General features: G+C 43.8%; 1 pseudogene; it reads left to right on the top strand.

The window, feature by feature from the left end:
- The first annotated feature begins 11,173 nt into the window (after positions 1–11,173).
- LOC121067087 lies at positions 11,174–18,588 on the top strand (annotated as a pseudogene).
- The last annotated feature ends 959 nt before the right edge of the window (positions 18,589–19,547 follow it).

The raw sequence follows: 19,547 nt of genomic DNA, 5'->3' as shown, positions 1-19,547 counted from the left end.
AAAAGACTGCACTAGGACCTACCATTTCTTCCTAAATATTTTGTTGAAGAAGGCTGAGAAACACAGGCTCCTTTCGCAGATGCTCCAGGCTAAAAACAAACCCAAAGCATCCAACTTACCACATCCCTTAGCTACAGTACAATCGCACCGGCATACAATAACGCAGTCACCATGCACAGCGAGGTGGTTGTGCCAGCAAGTCAGTCCTGCTCAACACTCCTTGGGGGCAGTTCTGCACGTGTGCTATGGACACTGCAACACACAAAGCCCAGAGGCTTGCTCCACACCACAGGTGGCATCACTACACACGATGCCACAGTGCCTGTCCCCTGCAAGCCCATGGCATCCTCCACACACAACAGTACATTTGCCTGGACCCTTGTACCAGCCGTATTATATTGGATGCTGACCACGCACAGCTCCTATATATTGTCAGACCCAAGTTAGCTCTATTTCTCAACATTTCTCACAAACATTTCTCCAGCCTCTGAAAGCTGAGAAAACAAAACACAAGAGGTAAAGTGTTACAAAAACAGTAAAGGCTATTTTCAAGCCACAGCAAAATGCTTTTTTTAATTCACAGCTGATCTCAAGTCTGTTCTCCAATTTTAATATCATACTCCGTTGTTTTATTTATTTTGTAATACAACAGGCTTTTCTTCCCACAGTCAATCCTCAAGCCTGATATGTGATGCCATATGCAACAGTTTTGCAGATGGGCTTCACTTTGGTTGATATTTCCCACCCTTGCAGCAACCTGCCAAAGTTGTTTTAAGAAAGTGAAAAGGGAAGGGTTTACAAAAATAAAAGAGTAGGGGGCTACTCTGTATCTTATCTAACTTTAAAAAGTTATATTTTCACCACAAAGTATTGTATGAAAAATCAAATGTCACTTTCATGGGATAATACAGTTCTAAATAAAGCTGACATTGTAACATCCAGGCAGATGTAAGCCAAGATGATCACAGGTGATGGGTGCTTTGGAAGTCTCTGGCTTCATTCAGTGAATGACTGTTAATGCAAACACTGAAGTGATTATGGAGTCCATATTATTTGCCTTCAATTTTAAAGCTGAATTTAGGCTTATACTTGCATTCAGTGTGAATGGTAACCCAACACTGAAGAACATTATCAAGGCTATTTTGCATCCTGGGGCTCTTCTAAAACAAAACTAAGCTCCACTTTCATTCATGCCTTGTAACTACCAGCTTCCAGGGCACTAAGAGCCCAAAGCCAATGCCCTAAAATTCAGGAGCAAGGATTTTAGGGCAGCAGCTGGGAGCCACCTCCAAGTCGTAGAGGCCAATTGCAAACCTTTAACTCATGATCAGTAGTTAATCAGTGACTAACTGGAGATTTCCATGCACTTTGGTCTCACCATCCAAATGAAGACACATTCTCACTTTTTCCCTGCCACCCTTTCTTGTTGCACTTCTCCGTCTGTTTCTTTCATACAAGCAGATCCTCTCCTCTCCCCTACAGCCCACATACATGGATTCAACATTTCCAGCTTCTGACTAATTTGACCCCATCGTTTGCTCCTCAGATGACTGTAATTCCTTCCTTTCTTTTCAAACTCTGATTTCTGCTGCATTTCATGTCCAGTTTATAGCTCTTTTCTTCTTGCTATTTCATCTACTGTCCAGTAATGAGCCTTATCTGTCTATTTACACCCTTGTACAAAGACGCTTCAGAAGAAGTTATCCGATTTTCTTTACCCTTATATGTTTTCTGATCAAGGCACAAAACCAAAATATTGCATCTAACTGAGCAATATTTCACTAAGCTTTTACTTTTATACTGGAAGTCAATGCAGCACAAAAATTGTTCTGCTAAATGAATGCAAGACAGACTTTTCCTGGCATATTCTAGTATAAGGAAGCTGCAACGAAGAGAAGAAAGATTATATATTCCAAATCATCTCAGCTACCCTCTTTATCATTATTATTGCCTCCATTTTCTACTGCATTTTAGAATATATTCTAAATGGAATATTAATATTAATTTCTTTCTTCTTCATGAGAGTTCAGATAATTTGGGATAATTAAGGGAGAGAGGATAGGAGAATCCATCGTGGGGTTATAAATCTCCAAGGAATGTGTTAGTTTTGCATTTTAGTTCTGCTGAAAAATGTAAATGCTTCAATTAGTGTAAAAATCAGAGTCTGCCTCTCTCATTAACAACAAGGCCTCTAACCTCTCACCTTGCCCGTACCAGAATCAGAGGATTCTGAAATGAGAAAGTTCACCAATTTTCCTAAACACAGAAATTGCTCTTTAAAAAAAAAAAAAAAAAAAAGGCAATCAGAAAATCTTTTTTTTTTCTTTAAATATGTAATTAGCTACCATAAAAGGCTTATCCAGAGAAGTTTGTGCCTGTTACACATGATGGGAAAGCTGGTGTGCTGGACAGTATTACAATAGGTTTGAAGTGAACATAATAGGGCTGGGTGTCAACAGTAGTGGAATGAATCTCCTTAATCTAAATATTCCAAGTTTCATAAAAATCTGTCAATAAGGGAGGTGAGGGAAGTTTCAGTGCTTCCCTACGCTACCCCACAGCTAACGCAGCCTGAAACCTCCTAAAGGCTGATTGAAATCGATTCATACACAGGTGGAATGCTACAGATCTCTCTTCTCAGCCTTTATAAAGGGAGATTTAGTAGGAGATTTTTTATTTATTGAGAGATTCGTATTATACCAAGTTCAATACTCCTCCAGCCCACAGTTACCCAGAAAGGCACGCTTAAACAAACGCCTGATGTATTTAGCGTGTATGGGACCAAATAAATCAGGGGAAAAGAATATAGCTCCTACCATACACATCCATTCTGCACACAGTCATTTCTAACCTAGGGGCTTGGGGGGCAAGGAGAAAATCACTGCCTAGGCTGACGATTACTTTTCCTCAGTGAATAAAACCCACATGTGCAAAACAGTAATGCAAAATTACCTGCTCCCTTTGCATAAAGATGGTTCATCTGCAATGATTGAATTAATTGAAGGATTAGCCTTCTGTTACCATTTTTGACCTGAGGTTTTTCTGCTAATTTTCCTCTTACTGGAGGATCTTCTATGCAATATGGCATACATAATCTCATAGCATTTCATAAATGTAGTATATTTTCAAGGCCATCAGTCCTATTCACAACTTCTAATCTTTAATTTCTATCATGTATTATTCAGGCTAACATTTTATAAAGTTTGAATCAGATTTTAATACGTTAACTGTTTCAGACAGGGGTCCAGTTGTTCAAATGCATTCGGGACATTGGCCCATTTTGCACAGAGGAAAATTTGTTTGCATAAAGGAATTAATATAGGGAAAGACCATATTATCTCCTCATGCAACACCTTGAAACTAGTAATATTTCTTGATTATCCTTCAAATCCATTCTAAGCACTGTTAATAGATCTATCTTCCCAATCCATCATTTTCTGTTCTGCTTGCTTTTGATACCACCTGCAGACACTTCATTGCACCATGTCCAGCTGACACCAAGTCTGCTCCTCCAGTGATACTAGCCTCAGTCAATCTATCTCCACGTTGCCCTCTTTCCTGGTCTGTGATAAATTCCAAAACAGTTTACTTCTTCAGAGTAACTTCTTAAACCTACCTCTACCATATTGCCTTCAAAACAATCTCATTAATACTGGTCCAAGTACCTGAGCTGCCTCTTTTTTTTTTTTTTTTAACCCTAAATTACATTCATCTCAGGGTCTCAAAATATTTTGCATCATGGTACTAAAGACCATGTAGGTTCTGGCTCAAAATTCCACAGGAAAAGCAGTGACCATAATGTACTTAGATCCAACATCCCCTCTGAAGCAGCAAAGAATAAAAATTCACCACAGTAGTGCTGAACTTTGAACAGTGGAAGTATGCAAAAATGAGGAAACTTCATAATAAAGAAGCTAAAAGAAGTAGCTAAGAGAATGAAATCCTTATGGGCAGCACTACCAAAACACATCCTACTGAAAGAAGGGCTTTGGTGCATCCTGTCTGTTAGGAAAAGTTTGAAAAACAATAAAAAGAAGCAGGTGTGGTGGAGCAGTGAGCTAAAGATTTGGGAAGTAAAAGAGGTTATTAGAATTGAGAAGGCATCATTCAAAAAGCAGAAGCTGTATCCAAATGAAGAAAATAAAAAGGATCATAAACTCTGGCAGATTAAATGTAAAAATATAATTAGGCAGGCCAAAAAAGAGTTTGAGGAACAGTTGGATGAAGCAATCAAAAGTAGTACTAAATTCCTGTTGCAGCACATCAGAGCAAAAAGCCTGCCAGACAGTCTGTAGGGCGCACTGACAGCCAGGCTGAGTACTCAGAGAGGGGAAGGCTGTCGCAGAAGAGCAGAATGAATATTTGCATCACGGTGTGCTGTGGAAGAGACTGAGGAGACTTCCTCACTAGAAGCCTTTCTGGAAGTCATTGCTGCAGAGCGTCCATCTGAGATGTCAGTAACTGTGGAGAGGCTATTGTAAAGTTCCCCTAAGTGCTAACAAAACCTCTGGATTGGGCAGTATTTAGCCAGGCGCTCTGAGAAAACCCAAGGAGGTCAGAGATGAACCACTAATGTGACCTCCCAGTTTAATTTTTGGGCACCATTAACACTAAATGCTAAAAAATGTAGTGCCAGGGAGGATTCAAAGAGCTACAGGCTTGCAAGCTGTTATCTCTAGCGCACAAATTTGTAAAAGCTACAACAAAGGACAGACTTTATCTAAGACGCCTGTCTAAATGCAGTCTGCTTGGAAAAGCCAAGGTTGATTCTGTAAAGGGAATTTCTTCCGTGTAAAATCCATTAAAGTTTTTTGAAGTTGACAAGCATGTGGGTTGGGTGAGCCAGTCAAGCAAAGTACAGCTAGGTTTTCAAAGTGCTTTTGACAAAGTCTCTCGTTAATGGTTTCTAAAGAAACGTAGCAGCCATGGGATAAGAGGGAAGAACCTGGCAGGGACAGGTAACTGGCTGATAGACGTGAAATAGGTCTGTCCTTGCAACACAACAAATATCCTTCAGCATGAAATTTTGCTCAGGTCTGTTCTGAAACCTGTGATGTTTAACATATTCCTGAATGACCTGGAAAGGTGGTTGACTAGGGCAGTATCAAAAGTTTGCTGAGAATATGAGATTATTCAAGGTACTACTGTGAAGGACCACAGAAGACCTTACAAGTCTAAATGACTAGGAGATAAAGTGGCAGATGAAATTCAGTTTCAGGAAGTATAAAGTAATGTACGTGTCCAAGAACATTGTCAGCTTTACATATAACATGATGGACTCTGAGCTGACAATTACTATTTAGGAGTGAGAGCTTGAGGTTACAGCAGACAGCTCCATGAAAGCATCAGCTCAGAGCTCAGTGGCAGTCAAAAACAAACAAACAAAACCAACACATGCACAAAAATACAACTCAAAGGCAAACCAAAAATATAATGAGACCGTTGATCTGCAGATTGATTTTTTTTTTTTCAGTTTGGGTTCCCTTATCTCAAAAAAGGATACATTTGGGGTGGAAAAAGCGCAAAGATCAACTATGATAAACTATGGAATGGTTTATAGAGTTCTGAAATCTTATGAATACTGTGGAGCGAGTGGATAGACTGACTGTTTGCTGTCTATCCACTGCAAGAACTAGAGACTGTCAAATGAAGCTTATAGTAGCTAGATTTAAAGCAAACAAAAAGAGACAGCCCTCACACAAACGTGGTTTGCCTGTGCAGCTCCTTGTCAAAGGAAGTTGTGCATACAAGAAAATGATGTAGGCTCAACAGGAAGTCAAACAAATTTTTGTAAGACACACCCACTTGTCTAAATACAGCTTCCAAGACACGTTGCTAAATAGAGCTCAAAAAGCTTAGGAAGTTCTTTGAGCTGAAAGTAGATAAAGGCCAGGAGAGCATTAAGGGGAAATATTAGTCTTGCTCTGTTCTCACAGGACTCGTGCTCACAGATACTGCACGAGAGAGGATCCCAGGGGTCCTTGGTCTAACTCAATTTAGCCATTTTTGCTGATGGGCAATCCTCTTCTCTATCCACGTTCAATATCTAAACTGTCTGCTTTCAGGAGCAAGAACTTCATGTTGTCTTGCATCCGCTGGTGCTGGTCCAGATTCACACCATGGATGTCACATCAAGGTTTACACTGACGCAGAATTCAGTCCTGGGAGCCAGTTCTGACTGTATGCACCCTCACTACAAATTGGGCAATACCTGTGACTGTCAGGCAGTTTTCACTACATTTACATAGAAGCAAACGAGATCAAGATTAGGTGACAATTCCAGGCAGAAACTGAGGTACATAAGCAGAGGCTGATTTTATCTGTAAAACAATACACATCAGGTCTATTAGAGAAAAATTGATTTTTCTTTTGTAGTTCTTCTGGCATGATGATGCAAAGTAGCACAATTAGACCTCATATATCTGAAAAAGCACAAAGACGATTTCTCAGCAATAGTGCTTTCCCAATGAGAAAGAAACACTTCAATGCCTACTGGTTCATATACATGCATTCATCAACACACAAAAATTGTATGTATATGGATTCCTCTTTTCATTCTCTAACAATTCAGGTATACAAGCAAGATCAAAAGCTGCAGTCTGACTGAAAGGACCACACCATTTGTTTCTGGTGAATTTCCCATACAATAGTAGTGAAGACAAATTATTTTTCATTGTTTGAATAGAAAACAGTTTCACACCTTCTTCAAATTTCCTTGGTGCCTGAGCTCCATATGAGCACAGGATTTGATTAAAATATTTCAGCTCACCACAGCCACTCCACTAAACAGAGTTGCACCATAAGAGTTTCCAGTTTACAAAGAAAAAGAAAATAGCAGGTGTTAACACCAAAGAAGAAAATTGGGACAGAAAATTAAGGTTATTAGGGAAGCTGAGAATTATAAAAGGGCCAACAGGGAGTGATTTAAGAAATCACAGTTTAGCAGCAGAGCAAATAAACAAAGAAGCCTGTGATTGAAGTCATCAAACTAGAAAATATTCTAGCAAGGTAACAAAATGAAAGGCTCTGAGTGGAGCCTGGATACATAACCTCATGTTCTTTCCCTTTTTGCTTATGATACGCAGTCAAGAGCAGCACCTCACAAGGCAGAGCCATGGACATACACACAGAAAGACAGCAATTACTCCAGATTTTTCAGTTCTCAGAACTGGATCGAGGCTTTGACACAAAATACATCTCTCTGGCAACACACTGCTGTGCAAGCTCTGAAGTGATATTGCAGGCTACTCATGGGCTTTTCCTTTACCTGAGGATGCAGTGACTGACAAAGTAACGTGAACCAGATCCTGCACCTAGCCCCAGTCCAGCATGAAGGTTGCCATTCCCACCTGCAGAACTGGGAAAGGAAATACCTTTGCTTACACCTTACAGACAGCTTACACTGCTGTCTGACACATTTGTAGACATGGAACGTAATGACCCCAAAAGACTGCTTTCCTCACTGCATATTTACTGCTGCAGAAGTAAGCGGTGCAGAGACACCAGGAGAGGGCAGGGACACTCAGGATCCACTTCTTGGAAGGGAAGCTCTCCCACAGACGTGGTGTGCAAAAAACCGTATCAGGTGTTCTTGGCCCACGGAGGCTGTGGCCACAGTAGAAGTGCCTGGCATTAAAAATGTTTAAAACAGAATGAAAACTACAGTAGTTTGTATGAATGCAGTGCATAAGATGAACTCTTCTGAGTGGCATAGATTACTGTCATAGGGAGTGGACAGCAGGAAGAGTCAACCTCAATATTTCACAAAAAAAGCCAACCTTATATTACAACCTCTAGGATATAAGTCAGCCCTGCTGAAGCAGAAAATGACAAAGATTTTAAGGTCAGCAAGAACCATTACAATAATCGTGTAGCCAGATCTCCTGCATAACACAGGCCATTGGATTTTATCCAGCAGTTCCTTCAGTGGTAACAACTTCTTCCCTGCTGCAGGGAGGCTCCTTACAACCCCATTTCAAATGAACACTCAAAAGGACTGAGGGGAATGGAGAGATGATAGGCAGAAAATTGTTTGTTTGCTGGTTCAAAAGGAGCAGCCAGGAATGCTGTTAATTGTTAGCGCAGGACTGCATCGCAGTGGGTATCAGGCAGTCAGGCGGAGCAGTAGAGCCAGGGCAGCAGCCACACCAGGCTGCAGCAGGACCACAGCTTTCTTTCTTCACTGACATTCACGTTGCCTTGCTCTCACCCACTGAGTATTATCATCACAGAGGCTAGAGTCTGAATTTGTTTAATACTTTCTTAGCCACAGATCATTAGTAACCAATTCCACTTTCCACTAAGTCCCAATTGTTTTTATGAAATGCAGGACTCCTTTCTTTCTCTCCCCTCCTCTCTTCTTTCTTCCTCCCCTTTTCAATTTTCTTGTGGTAAAACAGTCCTGCCTGAAAGCAATAAGCTCCTTTCAGAATGTAAAACTTTAATAGCAGGCATTTGGAAAAAAGCTCTAAAGGCACCATTATTCCTCACTTTGGCTTCACTGGTGGCTCACTGTCCACATGCATAATGCAGAGCTTATTTCCTACAAAAGTAGCAGTCCTCAGATAGACACAACTTCAAGCTTACCAGTCGATTTTATTTATTCCCGGAGGAAGCTAGCAAACTGACAACTCTCAGGACATTTAAGAGGCCACCATTAAGTCAGTGAGCACTCAGCTAGGTATGGGAGGAATATAAATGAAGCAAGGACTTAAGTAATTATACCCACTAGGAACAGCTATTCACGCCTTTTTTGGATATTCCTACTCCACTCTAATATCCTCCTTGCTTTCCCTACCAAAGCTTTTCTGGTTTACATGACCACTTTCCCACCTCTGCATCTCGGTGTTCCCATGAGGCCAAGAAACAAGATTGCAGCTGGGTCACTGCTTTTCTCCTTTTTACAGGGCTATTTTATACAATATATAAAAAGTCAGGGATCCACTCCCATTGCTATTATTTGCTTTCTGTGCAAGCTCCAGCAGACCATCAGCTATGGGTTGGCAGCTGGGAAAAACTGGTCTGCACCCCTGGCAGTAAGCTGCTGGCTGGGTTAGACAGCATTCCTCTCAGCCAACTGCTGGAGAATGGAAGGATGTCACCCCTGAGGTGAAAGCTGATCCTGCCCTGGGCCTGCCCCCACCAGCAGGCCATCAGCTGTTGCCTGCAGGACACACACACGGGAACATCCCCAGACAGAAACAAAGACTGGACTTGGGTCTCCCAACTGGCAGCAGCGGATCAGGTTACCCAGACGGGCAGCCCCACTTCCGTGATGTCCTGGAAAGAGTAAAAGGCAACCGCAGGGATCACCTGTCACTGGAGGGACAGGGCCCAATAAGCGACTGGAGATGGTGAGCCCTCAGGCTGTCCTTCCTGAGTGGAGGCAGGGCTCCACCATGGCCTTACTGCTCAGACCAGCAGGCACTTCAGGAGCAATCTCCTTCCTGAAGAAAGCCCCTGGGGTTGCCTGGGCAGGATAAGGAGACACTGCCTTCTCAGTACCAGTGAGTGCCACCCAGCCCCCTGCCCTGCCAGGCCATCCCTGAGGCCACCGTTCAATGCATTTGCCATAAATTGCAGTCTTTGGGCTCACCACAGCCTTTCAACAGCTGCCCCAGCATGGGGGCCTGGCCTGGCCTGGCGGAGGTGCTTGGTGGCAGGGCTGCCCCACTGGCTGTCAGCAAGATGGAGCCAGGGGAAGACATGAGCCCAGAGGTCTGACGGGCAGGGAGCACATATCCTGCCCACGTGGAGCACAAATTCTGCCCACCTGCCTGGGCACAAAGCCTCCTGCCACCCATCGTGGGCCACATCAATCCCAGCCTCCCGACAGGTATCTTTGTATCTCTACATCTGACCAAGGAGGTCTCACTGAGATATTTTCTTCAGTGGTTTGCTGAGTGTTTCTCCTGAAAGAGTCACAATTTAATTGCTGTTATTATCTTCATAAAACTGTCCAGAGTGTTTTTCCAGTAGTTATTTAAAGCTTATCTAAAAGATACTGATAGCAGTGCGACGCCTGCTCAAAACTGCAGTCCTGGTATGCCTGTAGCAGAGTGTGGTAGAAATAATAGGTCTCTTAAATCAATCATCATCTTTCTCTAATTTATCATATTGTTGAATTTTCAGACCCATGCATGGCATACGCAGCACATCATTGCAAAAGAAATGCAGTCAGAAGATATATACACAGACAACAGCAAAACAAGTTACCGCCAGCCTTCTGTGGAGAAAAAGATACCTTGGCAAACAATAAAAATCCCACATGTTTTTTTAAAAAATACCCACTGATGAGAAACCTTGGTGTAAAGAGCAATCTCTCCAAAACACATCCGTAAAAAGCCATACACACTGATGATGAAAAATAGTTTAAAAATCTCTCACTCAGTAACAGCTTCAAAAATAACAGCATGGATAAAGTGAATGTTTGGTGGAAAGAAACAACTGTATAGGATATCATTAGGTGTATAGTCTATATATATATTTCCCATCTTAATTCAGTGTATAGAGAAAAGCTGGAAGTACAGAAGAAGTGATGAAATGGCTGTTTAAAAAAGATGGGAGATTTTTTTTCATGCAAATCCCTTGTTTCATCATATCGCCTGTGACTCATGCATGAAGGCTTAGAAATCCATAGAATCATAGAATATCCCGAGTTGGAAGGGACCCATAAGGATCATCAAGTCCAACTCCTGGCACTGCACAGGTCTGCCCACAAGTTTAGACCATGTGACTAAGCGCACAGTCCAATCGCTTCTTAAATTCAGACAGGCTTGGTGCAGTGACTGCTTCACTGGGGAGCCTGTTCCAGCGTGCGACAACCCTCTCGGTGAAGAACCTCTTCCTGATGTCCAGCCTAAACCTCCCTTGCCTCAGATTAACACCGTTCCCGCAGGTCCTATCACTGGTGATAACAGAGAATAGGTCACCTGCCTCTCCACTCCCCCTCGTGAGGAAGTTGTAGACTGCGATGAGGTCTCCCCTCAGCCTCCTCTTCTCCAGGCTGAACAGGCCCAGTGACCTCAGCCGCTCCTCATACGTCTTCCCCTCTAGGCCCTTCACCATCTTCGTCGCCCTCCTCTGGACACTCTCCAACAGTTTAATGTCCTTTTTGTGCTGTGGTGCCCAGAACTGCACACAGTACTCGAGGTGAGGCCGCACCAGTGCAGAGTACAGCGGGAGCAGCCAGCAGTTAAAGGCTGTGGCCGGGTGCTGCGGGACAGGATCCAGACATGGTGCAGGCGGCAGCTGAGGCTGAGCAGGACGAGCGCAGGAGACAACTCCAGGAGTACCTGGCAGCCACAGGAAAGGTGAAACACCCGAGCACCAAGCCCTATTTAAATGACCGGATTAATCACCTGGATCCACTCCTAAAACCAGTTTCTAAACCAGAACATGCTGACAGGAACAAGATGGATGCTCTCCCGGACGTGGTGAAGGACGCTCAGAGGGATGGCAAGCTTGCCTCCAAACCCACGTGGCTGGGTGGCCACTCTGCCCCGCAGAAATCTTCAAGTGCATCCTGGGGAGTAGCCGTGGTACATCCAGAGCAGCCGGGGAAGAGCACAAAGCTGCCCCCGGGGCTCGTTCTGGGTGTGAACCCTTCTACACAGCCCAGAGGGAGGCTCCCAGCTTCTGCCTCTGGTTCCCTACACCCAGGAGGGACTGAAGAGACTGCACGTGGCAGCCCCGTTCCCAGGGCACCTTCATCACTGAGTGAGGGCCTGCAGGAACATCTGGACTGCAACAAAGAGAACTTCTCAGCACAAGCACCTACAAACCTTGTGCAGAGCAGAGCTTTTCAGTCTGATGGAAGCAGTCTCGGGAACAAGAGAGCCTTGGCTCATAGGCAAACCTCAGGCACTGTGTCAAGCACTATCCAGGGCCCAAAGGACAGAATTAATAGCTGCCAGGCTAAGGAAGTGCTGATTCAGGACAAATTCAGGAAGTCCCTTCCAAGCTCAAAGAGTGCATCTCAAAAATCAAGTGGCAAAACCCAACTGTTGCAACCCCCTCAAGTTGCTTGCTGTTTCTACTAATTTGCTACACAAAAAAACCAGCAGTAAAACATGAAAAAATGAGTACAGCAGGGCAACCCATAGGAAAGCCACTTGGCACGCTTCTGGAGGGAAGTCTTCAGCACCACAGTAGAGCTCCCCAAGTGAAAAGATCTCCCCCGAAGCTTCCAGCAGGCCACAGAGGACCGCAAACCTGGGGTCCACAAGGAGCTCCAGCGTGAAGCTGGGCACTGCGGTGCTGGGGCGAAGGCCTGCAGTTAAAGGGGGGGCAGAGAGGAAGGACGTGAAGGCAGCGCTGCCCAGACACACGGTAACGTCCTGAGCCAGAGCCGCCATGGGCCAAGTCTCACAGCCCCAAAGCTCAAGGGGCTGAGAGCAGGAGAGAGAGGCTGAACCCAGAGCCGCCGCAGACATGCGGGGTGCACACAGGACACATCCCCAAGACCCAGATGGCTGAGGATTGAAGGAGACAACTGGAGCAGTGGTTGGCATCCAAAGGCAAGTCCTACAAACGGCCACCTATGATGCTGTCCAAAAAAAAGCCAGTGAGAGAGAAGCTGCCCGTCTGAAGCGCTGTCGAGGAGGAAGAGAAAGCAGAGAAGCCTGAGCAGCTCCACCTGGACAAAATCAACAACCTGCTGAGTGCCTGAAGCTCATCGAGGAGGGTGTCCAGTCGGAGGAGCTCTCTGCAATTCTGTCCAGTGAGCCCCGAGCAGAGAAACGCGCCAAGTTCTGGATCTGCAAAGTGAAACTGCTCGCCTGGAGCAGCCCCTTTGACACGATGGAGCTGTACGAAGCCACAGTCTGCGCCAGTGCTGCCCCACTCCAGGAACTCGGAGAAGTTGTCTGTGATATTCTGAAGACTGCAGACCAACCACCAGGAGGGGAGAAGGCTGAGCAGCCCGTGCCCTGGGAGCCCATGGGAGAAGATGAAACACATCTCAGAAACAGAGATGAGCAAATAATTCACTACAGAATGGTCGTTTTTCTCTTTCAAACAACTTCACTTTTCCATTTAAGGATATTATCTGCAAACAGGTCATTATCACTTTGAATTTATTCTTGTGTTCCTAGGGATTGTTTGTAAACAAATTTTAAATAATTAATTTACAAATAGTTCATTCAAAATGTTCAGTGACTTTAAGTTGTCAATCACTTGGCATTAAAAATCATATATATTATATTTCTATTTTGTAATTCATTGTCCTGTTTGCAAAGTCTAGGTCAAGTGCCTGGGGGGGGGGGGGGGGGGTGGATATCCAGCAGAGTTTTGAATTTCTCAGAATCACTGTGGATAAAAATAAAAGATAAGAAAAGTTGAGGAATCAAATGGCACTTCATGTCTTCTCCTGCCTTCCTTCCACATGATTATTACAGCCCCTTGTCATTTAGCTAGTTACCAGATTCCTAAGTAGCTGCATTCCTTCATAACTCGTAGAGGAATAAGAGGGAGGTCAGATTTATGGGCTAGTAAGATTTCTCTCTCTTTTCCCCTCACATTCTTCCCAGGCCATTTGTGTTGATGAGCACCTACTTGCCAAGGATGCAACTTAACTTTGGTCTGACTTATTTAATTAGCCAAGTTCCCACGCTGGAGCACCAGCAGAATGTTGGGAGACGTCCTTCTGAATCTGCAACACCGTGCAGCACCACAGACCATGTAACATTCGTTTGTGAACAGCACAAACCGACCTCAGTGGTCTCCCTCCTCCACCATCTACTAGTAGTTCTCTTTAATAATCAGTTTTGTGATTGAGTTCTCTTTAACTCTGAAATCTGCTTGATAAAAGAAGCAGTTGAACATAAGAAACTAGGCTACACAGAGCTTCTCCAAAAAAGGATGACTCTCTGGGCTGCAAGACTGCTATGGCTCCTTTTCCCCTTTTCTTCCTTTTTCTAAGCCAAGGAAAATCAGCTTTTCTCTTATTGCTACTACCAAGAAGGTGATGGTGTGTGGAGTGGCAATCACAGTTGACAGCAGTATTAGGGGTCACCATTTCATCCCTGCAGTAGCATCTGAAGCTGAAATCCACACTTTCCGAAGCTCTTCCTCTTGTTGCCTGAGCCAAACCTATCCAGCTTAGCTGTAGCTTTTTTCATTAACCCTTAGCTTTTGCTGACTTGTCTCCATACCCCCCATTTAGCAATTCAATGTTTCCTATGCATCATTGAACTCTGCAAAAGAACTGGTGAAGGGTGACTCAAATTCCTGAGGTGAAGTAAGTTAGATATGGTTACTCTAGTGAGAGACATCACTGTAATATCTGGTACAGAGAAACAAAGAAATATCACAAACATTTTTTTCCTCTGTAGCCGGGAAAATGCCTGGACAACAAAACAATGAGGAACCTAGGAAAGCCTCAAATTTGTGCCAGTTAAAAGTTCTTTTCCCCCTTGCTGCCTTACCCCAGAATCACTCTTCATTCAGGGTCCCCACACTTCGTCCTTGCAAAGGAGCGTATGGTGGAAGTGAACTGGGAAGCAAAAGAGATTAGATTAATTGTTAAGAGCCCATGCATCACACTCCTTTGCAAAGGAAGGCAAATGTGTGCCACAGTAACATCAGAAAAAGGGTGGAAACACCACTGATCCCAGGCAGACCCATGGCATCCCACCTTCTTGAAGAGAGACTGGGGATTTAACACCACCATTAGATCAAGAAAAGAGTTTTGCCTACTAAGAATTACATTCATTTCCTAGTGCACTGAAACAATTAGGTAATTTCCTTCTCTTTCACTACAAATTGAATCCCTCAATAGCTCAATTTTAGCAATTTCCATTGTTTTCTCAGACATGTCTAAAGTCGTTTTGCTGAGCCACCATGCTCTCTAAATACCAAAGCATCTCCAGCACCTGAACATTCAACTCTACTGTTCCTTCTTGAGCACCAGGACGTGTTTCAAGTTGACATTTTGTATTGCACAACTCCTGGCTCAGCAATTTGAAGATGTCTCCTCCCATTACATCAGAGGGTGACCCGTTGTGGTAAAGGCTATTACTTCCTTTGAGACTGTCCGTGGTGCCTCATCAAGTTATAAAGATCCCAAGGAGAGAAAAAGTATCTGCTGCATGCTCCGGGCTCTGAACTTTGCATTTTCAGTACAACACATCTGGGGAGGCTTCATCTACATATGCAGCTCTAATGCCACATCTCCTTGGCGAACACTGCATGCATTGAATTCTACTAACATAGGATGACAGACAAGCAACAATAGGAGCTACGTTGCCTCGGTGCTTGTCTTATCCTAAGATAAAATACCGTGTGATGGACTAGCCACAGCTGCACTCTTACAAAGAGTGGTTTGTGACTTCTAAGCAAAGCAGCTGAGAAGTTTAAAAAAAAAACACAACACACTCAGCTTCCCCTCCCGACTCATTTCCACATACACGTTAGATCTGATGCCAAACTCTGATGACTAAAGTAGGCATATAACTGAGAGCGATCTGATTTTCAGGAGGTACAGAGCACTTGCGTTGCCCATGGATTCTGCTTTTTCAGAACTGTGTTTCTTGGCAAACACAGAAGCTCAGTTCCTCTGAAAATTGGGCACATTTGAGTAGGTGCCTTAACATTATGGTTTTTAATGGCTCAATCCTTCAATTTGCTCTTCTGGAAATAGTTTAAGTATAGACAACTAAGCACTGGGGGAAAAAAATCAATTAAAAAAATCAAACATTATATGTCCAGTTTCTGTAGCATTAATCATGTTAAGTACTACTGGGGGGCTGGGTATTGCATGAAGCAGTATGGACTGGGGTAGTGGAAGGCTGTGCACTGACAGAAACACCGTCCTGTCAATGTCACAGAGAGAATGTGCTACAACAGGCAGTAGTAGCAGGGAACACAAGGGATGACTGATCCCATTCAACTTCAATTATCCAGAAGCCCAGAAACGCTAATGAACAAACCCCCAATGGGTTCTGGATCAGCCTAAGGCAGAAGGAGGGTGACACTGAACCCAAAGGGTGAATTGCAGTCATCTCCTGCCTTTTTTTCCCCATCTTGATCTGCATCTTGTTTGTGGCTAAGGTGGTTGGAACAGACGAATACTTTCCTTCAAGGGACTTGGAGAGAGGTCTTAACTGTTTAAAGAAAGCCTAAAAAATTGTAATTCTAAAGTGAGTTTCCAAGGCTGATCGCCGAAGGTTACGCAGGGCTAGGCGCAAAGTTGTATAATCCTGTTTTTCAAATGTCAGCAGAAAAAAAATGTAAAATTCTCCTTTTGGCTGTCTCCAACCCTTGAGTAATCTGATGCAGCACAAATCAATAGATTCTTGAGACAGTGTTCCATAGAAAATGTAAATCGTGACGTTATCTGATACTTGGGTTGTACAAACTCAAGCAAATTGCAGAAACTATAATCCCAGGCCGTGAATCACTGCTGTGGATCTAATCAGTACCACTCTCTTCTGTCCATCAGCTCTGCCATTTGTGAAGCAGTGAAAGTATGGATTACAAGACTTGTACTTTTCTCCACTAACATGCCCTGATGGTAAGAAACCGTAGTGTGACCAAACAGCTAATCAGAAACAAATCCTGTTAGCTAGTTTCTGCCTCATGTGTGCATATATACTTACCTCTCCAGTGAGAGCAGGTTCAGGAGTTCACAGTCAGCACACATCCACCTCTATTTTTTAAAATGAAAACTGTCACAAAGGAGCAGACTGCTTAGGAACTGTGATTAGAAGGAAGCTCACTAATGCAACAAATGTTTGAACAGACAACACAAATCAACAGATGCCAAATTATTTGAAGCCTGATACAGAACAAAAGGCCTGCCTCCTCAAATGAGGGCCAGGGCTGCAGAGCCCAGACAGAAACACATACCAGCTTGCCAGCCATGCAGAATGAAATCCCCCAAAGACTGGTTTCATCATAAGCAGCAGCTGACCGATAGCGATTGACTGGACGGCTGACGGGACAGCTCATTCCTCGGGTTCCTCCATTCTTCTGCCTCCCAGAGACAGTAGCAGCAGTCTCAGCCGACACAAACCATGACTTTTGTCATGAGGGCCCATGGCATGTGCTTGTGTGATACGAACTCACATTCATGGTGAATCAGGCTTTTTTTTTTTTTTTTTTTTTTTTTTTAGCATAGTCCACCACGAGGCAGGAAGAAATTTTTGTATCAAGCGGAGAGAAATAGTGAAGTCAAAAGCCCTGCACCCCAAAATGTGCTCTGAGCAAGTCTTCAGTTCTTTAAGGAATGTGAATGGGTGTGTCCCCTTTTCAGGAGCACTCAGAGAAGTCCCAGAAAAGTGGGCGAGAGGATAAACCGATTTACAAAAAGGTGTGTAGAAAAGAGGGGTATTTCTGAGAAAGACACACGAGGAAGGGAGGGACCATCGTCTGGAAAGCTCAATTCTGTATAACACTTCTAATAAAACGAAGAGTCACCCTGACTTGAGGCACTGACTACAGCTCCATGCTTACGTACAACCCATCCGCTCCTTTCCTCAGAAGACCCACACATTTTAAATAGGTCTGTAATTATATTTCTTGGTAGCAGCAGACAGTTTTAAAAAGAATATCAGACAAGCCAAGAGAACAAACTCTTCCTGGACCATTTCCCATCCCTGTTATTTTCATTAAAAAACAAGGAGACTATTGGTGCACCGAGACTACGGCTGTTTGCACTATGTGCCTGACTCAGGAAACAAGCAGTTTGTTATTATGGTTATTTCTGGCAATTCAGGCCATTACTGCTCAGAAACATAAAGCAATTCCTATTTCACCTACAAGTACTAGTCTACAGATTCAAAATGTGTGTGCTAAGTCTTAATCTACAGGGTGTCCCACCTGACTGACTGCAAAATAAATCCGAACAGAGCACAGCAAAAAAATTACAATAAGTTGCCTGCATCACTTCAGGCCATATTCATCAAGCAATAGCTTGTGAGTGCTGCATACTGAAAACACACAGAAGCTGGATATTGTGTATTCTACGCCACTGCCCATCACACCAAGTTCCTTAAAAAAAAAGGCCAGATCCTCGGCTGTCAATTAGCAGTCTCAATCAAGCTGATGCTGAATTAAACAGGCTAAAGACGTGCACCCTGACTCAAGCAGAACAGTGTCTCCTCCACAGTTACGGCTGAGAAGCTCATCTTTGTTTAAACATCCAGTTTTATAAATGTTTTTAGATCCACATGCTCATAAAAACTGTTTCAAAAAGTTGCGTGGGCCAGTGTAGGGTATGTACACTGGTTTTGGAGACGTTTACATAAGTGGCTCCCAAGATGAGTATATAATAAATGGTGTAGGGGTAGCAGGGGCCATAAGTTGTAGCCTTGGTTCTCCTCTCTCCCTCTGTATGTAATCACTTAATACACCCACAAGTTGATGCGTGCCATCCATGACTTTTTGGGGAAATGAAATAGGAAGCAGTATCCTTAAAATCAGCATTTTTAGAATATGGAGATAATCCCGTCCTACTGCCTCAGCACTGCTCCTTAATGCAGCTCTCCATTTATCATTCATGCACCCAGCTTTCCCTGTTTGACTCCTTACAACCTTCTTTGCTTTCAGGCCAAAGTAGCAGCTTTAAGACAACAAAGGAAGCTGTGAAGAAAAATGTAAGGTGGGACTATGTTTCCATATTTCAGCCTAGAACTCCACGATTTTTTGGAAACATAACAGGGAAGTTACTAACCCTATCCTTTACCACAGGATGCACGATTTCAGGTTGAAATATGGAAAACTCCACATTAAACGAGAAGTTTGCTAACCCTAGGAGTTCACCCACAAAGTGGATTGCTCTGTGCAGTCAAAGAGGTTTTCTAGACTACTCATTTTCACATAAGCTGGTAGCTCAGGGGGATGTTCAGATAGTGCTCAGTGCCTTTGAACCTAACCTACAACCAGACAATGTCAGTTCAAACCTGATCGTTAGCAGAAAAGAGAATAAATAAATAAATAATAATAAAAATAATAAAACAGAGGAGACAGGCATGTTGTCATGGTTTGCCTCTGTCAAAGGACTTTGTAGTTTGAGAGAAATCAAACCAGCAAAGCAGAAAGCTCAGATGGCACTGCAGTTAAATAAACAGCACGTGTGCAGAGGAGGGGAGAAAAGCTCAGAGCTGGGGAGGGACAGAGGAGGGCTGGGGAAGGGCAGTGGGGAAGGGAGGGTGATAGGAGAACTTGTACAGGCCTTGGAGGAGCACAGCCATGCTCACAGATGTTCCAAGTCAAGGGAATGAGCGTGTCCCTCTCCTGCCTGCCCCCTTCCCATCCACAACAGGACCTGGGAGATCCTTGCCCTGAGTGCCATCTATGGTGTGCAATGACTTTCTTAATTCCTCGTGAGAGGCAGTACTAGGGAACCCTTCCCAGCTTTCTGGGAACCTCTGCAAATCAGAGTGTGAGACTGAAAACAGACCTGGTTGGTGCTTATCATTGTCCCGAGTACTTGCAGCAGGCTGGGAAGGGAGGTACCATTGGCTGAGACGAATGCAGGAGTCCACACTCCTTAATTCTCCTGTTCCTATGTCTTTGCAGAGGGCATTTTCATTCAGCAGAGTACA

Source organism: Cygnus olor, chromosome 3 (genome assembly GCF_009769625.2).
Source record: "Cygnus olor isolate bCygOlo1 chromosome 3, bCygOlo1.pri.v2, whole genome shotgun sequence".
NCBI lineage: Eukaryota > Metazoa > Chordata > Aves > Anseriformes > Anatidae > Cygnus > Cygnus olor.
The sequence above is the reverse complement of the archived record's forward strand: the minus strand, read 5'-3'. Positions and strand labels throughout refer to the sequence as shown.